The sequence below is a fragment of the Poecilia formosa genome, unplaced genomic scaffold (genome assembly GCF_000485575.1).
Source record: "Poecilia formosa unplaced genomic scaffold, Poecilia_formosa-5.1.2 Scaffold41, whole genome shotgun sequence".
Taxonomy (NCBI): Eukaryota; Metazoa; Chordata; class Actinopteri; order Cyprinodontiformes; family Poeciliidae; genus Poecilia; species Poecilia formosa.
In genome coordinates, this window is record NW_006799980.1 from 1797989 (window position 1) to 1808186 (window position 10198).

Sequence of the window (10198 nt, forward strand, 5' to 3'; positions counted from 1 at the left end):
TTTGATTGGATGACTAGGAAACACTCTCTAAAATTTAATCTCATTTAACAGTCCAATCTGTTAAATCTGTTAAACTCCTGGCAAAGGTGAATGAATGTTGAAATTAAATCAAAATGTGTTCTCGAAAAATATTTGATTACAATTATGGACATATACAAAATATACTTGCACCTTGCTTGATATTTCTGTGATTTGAACTTTATATATGACTATATGACAGTGATAAAAAAGTTTTGAATTTATTTATCATGATCTTCAGGGCATAAATAACATTGGTGTGGGCAGTTCTGACAGTTATATTATTTATTGAGACACACCAGTGCTGGCTCTAAATTGATCTTGAAATTAATTAGGAGGAAAAACATACATCAGAGTTGGTACAGTAAAGGTTTCGGGGACAAGGAGCAGAGATAAAGGTGCAGGTTAACTGACAGGCCAGCTGGTGTGAGTTTTCCAACCAAAGTCACTTTCAGTGCTCGCTTCCTTCTCACTGTCAACTTTGGGGGAGGTTGCTGAGTTATGGTATAGCTTGTGGGATTGTTTTTCATAACTTTTAAAAGTAATACATAGTTTCTGTGTTATATGACAAACTAGTGTGCTGTAAAAATCTGCAGCCCCATTAAATTATGTAGATTCATTTATTAAATTCCACATTTTGTTAGGTTTTTTTTTAAACACAGAATGTAGTAGGGTTGTAGCGATACACTAATCTCAAAATACAATATGATACCTGGTATTCTGCGATATGATTTGATGCGATTCAATACATTTTTTTTTTGATTTTCTGAAAGATTTTAGAGGGACAGAATTATCCTGGTGACATTTTGTTACTGTTCCATAGACTTGGAACAGTCTGATGGTATTACACCATCAGTTGAACTGATGGTGTAACAAAGGTGTAATAAATGTTTTTTGTTATACATTTGCTTTGTTTAAATGTCACTTATGTTAGATAATGGAATTTATCTATTTCATTTAATTATTTAAGTAATTTAATTATTTAAGTAATTTTAACTGGTTGTTTCATTACATGTCATTTTTAATGTGCAACTGGGTAAAAAAAAATGTCACGTGTGATAGCTGACATTTAATTCATGTGGATTTGACATAAAACTCATAGTAGGATTTAATGTATCGATATTCGCGGAAGAAAAATCGATACTTTCTGAGAAAAAAATATTGATAAATGTCGTAGAATTGATCAAATTACACATCCCCAGAATGTAGGTTTTCCAATGCTCGACTTGTAGTTGTGAATTGTCCTGACTGCTTTAAGCTTATCAGCACTGATTTAACTCATGCCTTAAATATGACTTTAGTCATAGTTTTAAGGCAGCTTTTGAACTTTTGTTTCTAATAAGTGTGTTTCAGTTATCACACTTATTAGAGTGTCATAACTGAATCTGATGCAATGTTCAAGTTAAGAAAGCCACTTTGAAATGCTGCAAAATAAGACCTTAAATCTTATCAGTATTACATGGTCCATGCTAGTACTGTGATACGCCAAGTACTAATCTGCCCCAAACTACTAACCGGTGAGGTTGAGGACGCTGCAGTTGAGTAGGTATTTGTTTTTCTTCAGCAAAGCTAACTAGTTAGTGGGAGGATGGATGGAGCCAAGTACAGATATACACTGAAGAAAACTTGTTTGAGACTTAATAAGACTTGTTCCTAATAGTAGGTAAACATCTGTTTATCTTCCCATCCATACATTTTTGGTATTATGGTGCTTTGCTGATTCAGATATATGATTGAATATACTGATAACATCTATTTTTGTTGCTAAGTTTTGACTGATAATGTTTTCTAGATAAATATATATAAATACTATGGAAACTCACTGATTCCCCCCCGCTCCCCCAAAAAAGGAATTTTATTCTGAGCAAACAATGTATAGTTCATTGATGACCGTAAACATACCGATTTTTGACTCTGTAGGAAAAACTTTGGTGGTTGTTTCTTTAAATGATTAAATCCTTCAGCTTTTTTGTAGTGCAAGCACTTCACTGTTTACTTGCTGTGATTGATGCATTCAGCAAATTCACATGCACATGTACACTCTCATTCGTTTGCGCTGCAGCTCAGATGGATATTGATGACAGCACAATACCAAGTGGTGTAATTAATGTCCAGGTTACACTGGAAGGATGTGGACGGCGATGCGGGCTATTTATCACCAGCAGCTTTATTCTTACTCCATTGAGCCGTCAGAGTCAGTTGGTCGAGTCGAATCTTAATTGCAGGCTCAACCTCACATGCTCTTCTCATCAGTATCTCAAAACACAGGAAGGTCCTGGCCTAAGGCGAGTTTCTCCCCTCCCCCCAGCCCCTCCTCGCTTTTTTCTTCTCCTGTCAACACTTTAGCATGCAGTTTGCTGCTGAGGAGAAGAGGGAAGGGCACACTCAAACACACGCGGGCTTATGGAGAAGCGAGTCAGAACGAGAGGAGTCCGTCACACACGCGGCGGGACTCAGAGTAGATTACAGAACTCCTGTGGAAATATCTCATGGCCTCAAACTGACAGTGAAAAGGGATTGAACGTGGCTGAGACCAAAACCAAACATTTACACTTCTGCTGAAATACACTATATTATTCGAGGAGATGAAGCACGCAGGACCTCAGAAGGAAAAGGGGGAGAAAAAAAAAGGGGAAAAGATGAACCAATTTCCCTCTGTATTCATGGTTCGTAAAAATCATCACATCTTGCTGTGTTGTTTTATCATTATTTCATCTCCCTAGTGACTAACTGTTGGAGCTGAGTGAAAAATGCTTTCCACTTTCAGCTGCCGTGCAAGCAAGAAACCAGCATCCCCCTCCTCTAAAACACCGGTGTCAATACTGAGCAGGCAGAGATATAATACGATATGATAGACTGCCGACCTTTCTCCGAGGTCTGAGATGTCAGGGGGGATGACAAATAAACCATTAAGTTCTGGTAAGAATGCTGATGGTGAGCAATACAAAAGCTCTGGACTTTCCAATCGTTCTTCTATCGCTTTCAAAAGCGCGTGCTGGAAAAAGTTCAGTCCAAACAACAGCTGTCATGGGTGTACGTTCTGAGAAACAAAGGGGAGATGAAGGGCAGGAAATGTAAATCAGTCTTGCTTCTACCTCAAACACTGTGTGATTGCAGCTCTTCATCCTCGATGCTCTTGACTCTTGAGCTTAGGTATGTCAGCAAACAGCTAATTATGAAGTTAAATCATGTTTGCAGGCTCCAGCAATAACATGTCCCACTCAGCAAAGATATAAAATAACTTTTTTATTATTGTTCCATATGGGACACTACATTTATCATTTTGAGACTATTAGCATATCTTGGACGAGAAACACTGGAACAAAGCATGTGCACTCTGATAAATGTACTTTATTCAAACAATATTTTCTGAACACAAAGAAGTATTTTGCAACATATATTGCCCAAAGAGTTCACCCCAAAGGTCGTCATATTGAGGTCTGTACTCTGTACATTCATCTCCTTATGGACCTCACTTTATGCACTGGTGTGCAATAATGTTTGGACAGGAAGGAAGCATCCCTAACCTTTTGCAAATAGTATGGGAGCATAAAATTGTCTAAGCTACTGGTATGTTAATCAAGTTTATTTGTGTAGAGCTTTTCATCATCCAGGGAGTTCAAAGTGCTTTACATTATAAAGAAAGCATGCCTCCTAATGGTAAAACAGTTGGAGTTCCTTTTTTAACAAGGAAAAAAGGAGAAGAGCAAAACTATAAAGAAAAAAAAAAACAGACCCAACTTGACCCATATGTCTTTTATGTGCATTGTTTGGGTCAAAGTCCAAAACACAGTTTACACAGATAGGTTAAAAAAAAGCAAAAAAAAACATGAGGTTCTGGATTTATTACCAATGTTTGATTTAGTATTTCAAGATTATTTAGAGACTTAAACATTTTTAAGGAAATTATGGTGACTAGACAATGCAGAGATTAACTCTGTTTTTTCCATGATGCTTTATTTACCTGTTGGACAAAAATGAAAGTGCAGGAAAAAAAGTAATTCTTCTGGTTATGGAACCAAATATGGCTGCATAATACTATGCAGCACTGCCTTCCTCTGTCATTGAAATCCTAAGCAGTCGATCCTATTCTGTAACTGCACACAAAATTCATCTCATTTATACTCATGATATCTGTGTAGCCATACAGGGTTTTGGAGTACCAAGTCCAAGAGCCTTGCCAGGTTTTTAATCTAAAAATTAAGACTTGGTCATATCAGTCAATCATAGCATTTGTAATCTTTAAAGTCAGTCCTTCTCTCCACATCTTTGAGTACTTCCCTCTGTCCTCTCCATTATACCACCACTCATGCAGTGAGGAGTGGTGTAAGGAGGGTTCTTCATCTCTGTGGTCTCATGGCAACCCGGGCCCCAATTTTACTGCACACCTTATAACATTTTCTTGGAGATGGCCACACCCTATGGCATCCAGACGGTGATCTGTCCAATCAGCTTCACCTCTGGTGCCCGTGTCCACTTCCAAATACTAAGTTGCATGTTGACAACTGAGTGTTATGGGAGAGGGGTTTGGGTGACTGTGCCGGCCTCACATGTGCTATTGAACATCCATATGGAGTAGTCTATATACATAGTTATTTTTATTTTATTTTTTTCTTATTTCTCACCCTAAAAGATCTCATTTTTCTAGTAATAATTGAACAGGACAGTTTTGGTTTGAATTCCATTTTAACTTTTGCAGAAGATAAAGACTCGGACAAACGTGCTACATCTGGCTCTTGAAGTTTGGCGAAAAATCTCAATATTTTAATAAGATTGCAGCTTGTCCTAACTGGTGTACAGGCTTGTTAAGATTTACATCAAGCCTCTACTTCATATATAAAACAGATGAGCTTTCATGGCATGAAGCTTGAAAATAGTTGTGTGTGCACTGTTTGCCGCCTTCTACCCCTTAACAATGCTGCGAATCAGTCATCCAAATACTTCCTCTCACACACATCCTGACCAGCAGCGCAGAGAAGGCTTCTATCTCTTTTACATAGCAGCAGATAGAGCAGAAATCTGCATTGGGCACTTTGTGTACAATACATCTCATTTTCTCTCGCATCTGTCCTCTCAGCCCTCTGGCTGAACACACTCCATTGTGTTGCTCATGTTGAGTCGCTGGAGAAGCTGTCACCAGCGCTCTGGTCCTGGGTCATCATCTGGGTCTCTCTAGAGTGGAGCGTCTGTGGCTCTGTCTGTCGCTCGCGGTGTTTACATGTGTGTTTGTGGGTGGGCGCCGATCCCTCTGCTTCTGTTGAAGTGACTGGCATGGCAGCAGGGAGGGCAGACGCTAATCCAATGTGCCAGGTTGAAGGGACTGCATGGGTTTGCCATCACTTCCACAAATAAACAAGTTACTATTAGAGAAGCAATGCTGCCACATTAAGTCGGTGCGGTGGCAAAATGACCGATGTGTGTGAGGACTGAAAGTTTTAAACCCCGTTATGCAGGCGTTTGATTAAATTTATCCAAACAAGCGAGTTTGGATAAATTTAAGACAGATTATGTGTTCCAGTTCAAATCAGCTGAGCCTAATGTGATTAGTTTTAATGTACTTTTTCTTGTATTCTTCATCCAAATGTGTAAGTACTTTTTAAGAGAACAGTCAGACAACATTTAAGGAGCACTTTTCAAACAGGAACCTCAGCAGAAAATGCTAAACTAAGCAATTGTAAAAAAGAAAAAAAAAAAACACAACAAAAGAGAAACTATCTGCCTTGGAGAGAATGACCTTTGAAAAAAAAAAAAAAAACATGGATGAAACTCTGGAAAGCATAACAATAAAACCAATTCAGTTCAACTCAATTAAAAATCTGAGCTTCCAATTTTTGAGTAAAAGTAAAGTTTTAATTGTATTAGATAGTATTGACATGCTGTCTTAATAACTCAAACTTTTCTATGGCAATGTAAGCAAGTATTGAACCCAGGTTTTCTCTCCTATGTATATTTCTAATAGTCCTGTTGACATAAAATTTGCACCTGATCTTGTCAGCTATTTATAAATGGAAACCAACAGAAATTAAGCTGTATCTTGAGTAATGTGTCATAAAATGGGAGACAAAGAAAATAATACTGAATAGATAAAGAAATGAAGCTGCAAAAGAAATGAAAGGCAGGAAACATTTTAAATCTGAACGTATTCTAAAAGCAAATCTGTCCCCTAGAAATTAATAGCATCATTTCATCCAAAAGGCCTATAAAAAAGGTCTCTCGTGAGAACTAAGAAACATTTTCACATGTCCAACACCCATTTACACCTTGCATCTTCCAGTAACAAAACAGTCAAACAGTCAAAACATGTTCTTTTCTCCAGATATTGAAAAAAATTCAACTGTTTTCTTGGTACCAGTAGCCTAAAATGGCAAAATGTACAACAAAAAAACCCCAATAATAATAATTTAAATAAACAGAGAATATTGAACTAAAACATCAAAAAAAAAAAAAAAAACATTGTAGATCTATAAGCATCAGATGGTCATCCAGACAATGAAGTGAATTAAATAATTAAGACCAGAAATGTGTGGAATTAGAAAATTTATGGGGAGTGTGCAGTGCATACCCTACCGCATAGACCAGTCTTAGTGTCTTTGTTTCTTTTCTTTGCTCTTTTTTGGGGGGAAAGATTCTATGGCAGCCATTTGGAGAGAAAGCACAAAATGAGCTTGAACTAAGCCACGGCTCCACCGCAACATCTCTGGCAAAATGAATGTTGGATTTTGTCACGTCGACAGAGAAGCTCGGAGCACCCTGCAACACCTGAAGCGGTGGGGTCTATGTACGTCAAGAGAGAGACGTGTTGCAAAGGTGAAACTGTGACACCTCACTCTTCACAACTGTTGCAGCATGTGTTTGTGAAATGCCAGCCCTTGTACCACCTGTAAGGATTCGCAGCTCCTCTAGCGAGTGCTGACACCTGCAAGGTCCTGTGCAAGCTTGTAATAACCGTCATTTGGCTATTAGCTATTTATCCACGTAGCTTGACTGTGGTTATTGGACAAGCGCGGTCATGTAAACGCTTTCCGATCCCTCCATGAAATTCCCCTTCAAAACAGATGGCACCATTTGTGAAGAGTGAAACGTGAGAAGAGGTTTCCAGACAGATGTCCGTTGGTCTCTAAATGTGGTAGAAAATGTATTAACAATTGAGCAAACGCACAAACGAAGCCTGGCTTTTAAAATCTTTGTTTATGCTACATTTGAACAGCGTTGACGACGTAAAACATAAAACCACGTCTTTGGACATCTAGTTGGAGAGATGTCCCTGATCCGGGTGGCGTCGTTAACCTGCTGTATTCAGTGAGCACATCTTGCAAAGCCTAATTAAAGCACATTCAGAAAAGTTCCCACAATTAGAATCGAAAAGTATGTCATGGTTAGAAAATTATTGGGACCATAGAAAAGTCCTGAATAGCAGCAACGTTACGAGAGATTCAGAAACCCAGCTTACAAATCAACAAACTAGCTGACCTCAGGCTGTCAATAACTGACCCCACCGTTTTTTATGAAAAAGGCTAAGCTCGGTGTTAAAAAAAAAAAAAAATCAAGGACAAATATTGTCATTCCTGGAAAACAAGGCATGCAAGCAGGGGATTAAGGTCATAAAGTAATATTTTAGTCACTATTTATGATCAGTTAAGTGCAAATGTTAAGAGAGGTGGGCAAAGAGTTAAGATACGGTAACAGTAGGTGTCCAGATTAAGGCATTAAGGCGGGGCCACTGGCACATTGTCTTGTTTTGATTCACATTTGATACAGCTTTCTGCCAAGTAACACTATTGAAGCCAAAAACTGCAAAAATAAACCAAAAACTAATGAAAAAAATAGGAAAACAAAGGACCACGTTTCATATTTAACTTGCTACTATTTTACTTCAAATCACTACTAGCAGGGATATTTGTATCTCTTATAGGGATAGTTTTCACTCTAACCATTTATATATATATATATATATTACTTTGTGTCAAATAAGTCAAAAGCGTGACAGGACATGTGTTATTCAGCATAGCATATGGTTTATAATCACTACCCACAGCTCAGATATTGAGGCAATGGAACAAACTGAGTCAAATTCCATCTTTTCTTCTCACAGCAATCAGGCAGCAAAAGAGGCTAAAGGTCTGGCTCAAAGGCACCCTATCAGCAGCTGTGTATTGAGCGGCGGATTACCCTGCTATATGAACAAGCATTTAAAGTAGACGATGAAAGCTGACAGCATGAATCCTGAATATCCCTTTTGGTGACACAGGTGGTTTTGTCACACGTTTTCTCACACATTACACGAGAGAGAGGAAGAGAGAGACATGTGGGTATTAAATGAAAACAGAAACTTACAGCCTGTGCAGTAGGATGATTTGATTAATAAAGAGGATAGAAGTGTGACTACTGACATTTAGGTGACATTGTGCACATCAACATCTGCTTTGTTTCGCGGAGACAGATCTCTCCCAGGGGTTTCCGCTGCTCAACATCGTCAAATCCTTGTGGGATTTGCTCTGTGTGTGTGTGTTTGCTGATTGTGTTTGTTGCATTACCATACATGCAAGACTGAATGTGTCTGGAAAATTAGGGTTCTTGTGTGGCAGTCGTGTGTTCGTGTAAGATGGGCTGAACATTTAGCTCCACATTCTCTCATCTTCTGTCAGTAGAGGTTTTATTAAAAAAAAAAAAAAAAAAAAAAGGGTTCACATCCCCCATGAGATTACATCCTGTACCACACAAACCCAGCTCCTCTTTCTTCCCGTAGACAGAAGGGGAAGTAATCAAGGTGGCCTTATGATCCTTGTAGCTTACCGTTAGCCTGGATGAGGCTTATTAAACGAGCCATTGATAAAAAAAATATACACAGTTATAAAAAGAAAAAAAAAAGATTGTTCTTATGTGAGCTGATGGGGAACTGTTGATCTCTTTGGTGAATCACAGAGGCTAGAAATGTATTTTTATGACATTATCTCGAGATGAAATGTATTTTCTCAGGGTAACAGGTGAAAATATTCTGTTATTTTACTTCAGAAAACATTGTTTAAATGATCTTCTGTTTTAGAAAGTTGACCTCCATGTCAGCCAAAGGTAGTATTGTTCCAGCCCACATTGGCTGCATCCATGTCCACAAAGTTAATGTAAATCCTGTCGGGCGCTATGCTCAGGTGTTTGTTGAGCAGTCCGCACACAGCAGTTTTGAATACTGCTTGTTGTGAGAGCCGCCGATCTTGCCGATGCTGTGGAGGGAACAGAGGGCGCAGGGGTCCTAAAAAATTCAATTAATTTTAATTTTTTTTTTTTTTTTTTTTACATTACACCAATTTAAACTAAGTTACTGGTACAAATGCCTTGCAAAACATCCTGTTTTATCAAATTTCTTTTCAGTCCAGTCAATTCCAATACTGTCTGCAGATATGATCAAATTCCAAATACATAAGGTTTGTTCTATCCTACTTATAAAGTAGGTAATTCACCATGTGACCACTCAGTAAAATATTACTGGTAAGTCCAGAAACCATTGTCATAACAGCAATCACTCATCTGATTGCTGTAACAACAATGCTTTTACTGCAGTCTGGTGCAGTCACGGTGGGGACGGCATGAACTTTCAAAACTACAGCTAATAGCTACAATGTTGGCTCTGAACAACTCAACCCACCAAAACAAAAGGTCATCAAAGTTCAGGACAACGATGCTAGAAACAGATTTACGTGGAGAAGTTCTGCACATAAATCAGGGCAAGCACTCTCAATTCTCAAAGTAGTGCTAATAACTGAAGACCTGGAGCTAAAAATTGAGTAGTATTTGGAACTGTTCTGAATTTTATCCACCTGTCAAATAGTTTAGTTTTATTTGAAGAAAGTGTCTGTGGCCACAGTTTTCTTTCGATGATGCCCTATCTTGTGTCCTCCCCACCCCAAACTTAACGTTTTGAAATGTAATAAGTTATAGTTCATGTTATTGGAACACAACATATTGTTCCACAAGGCTTTGGCAGCTTCTAGCCACGGTGTTTTTTTCTCTTATAGGTTTTCTCTTATATGCACTCTTTCAGGCAGCTGATCAGTAGTGCACAGTATCAGGTGAGGAGGGGGAAGTGGTGCCCTACACTATGCCCATACAAGAGAATCCATTGGACACCTCGGCCCTTTCTGTGGCATCTAATTAAAACAGTGGGAATGATGATGTGAAAAAATAT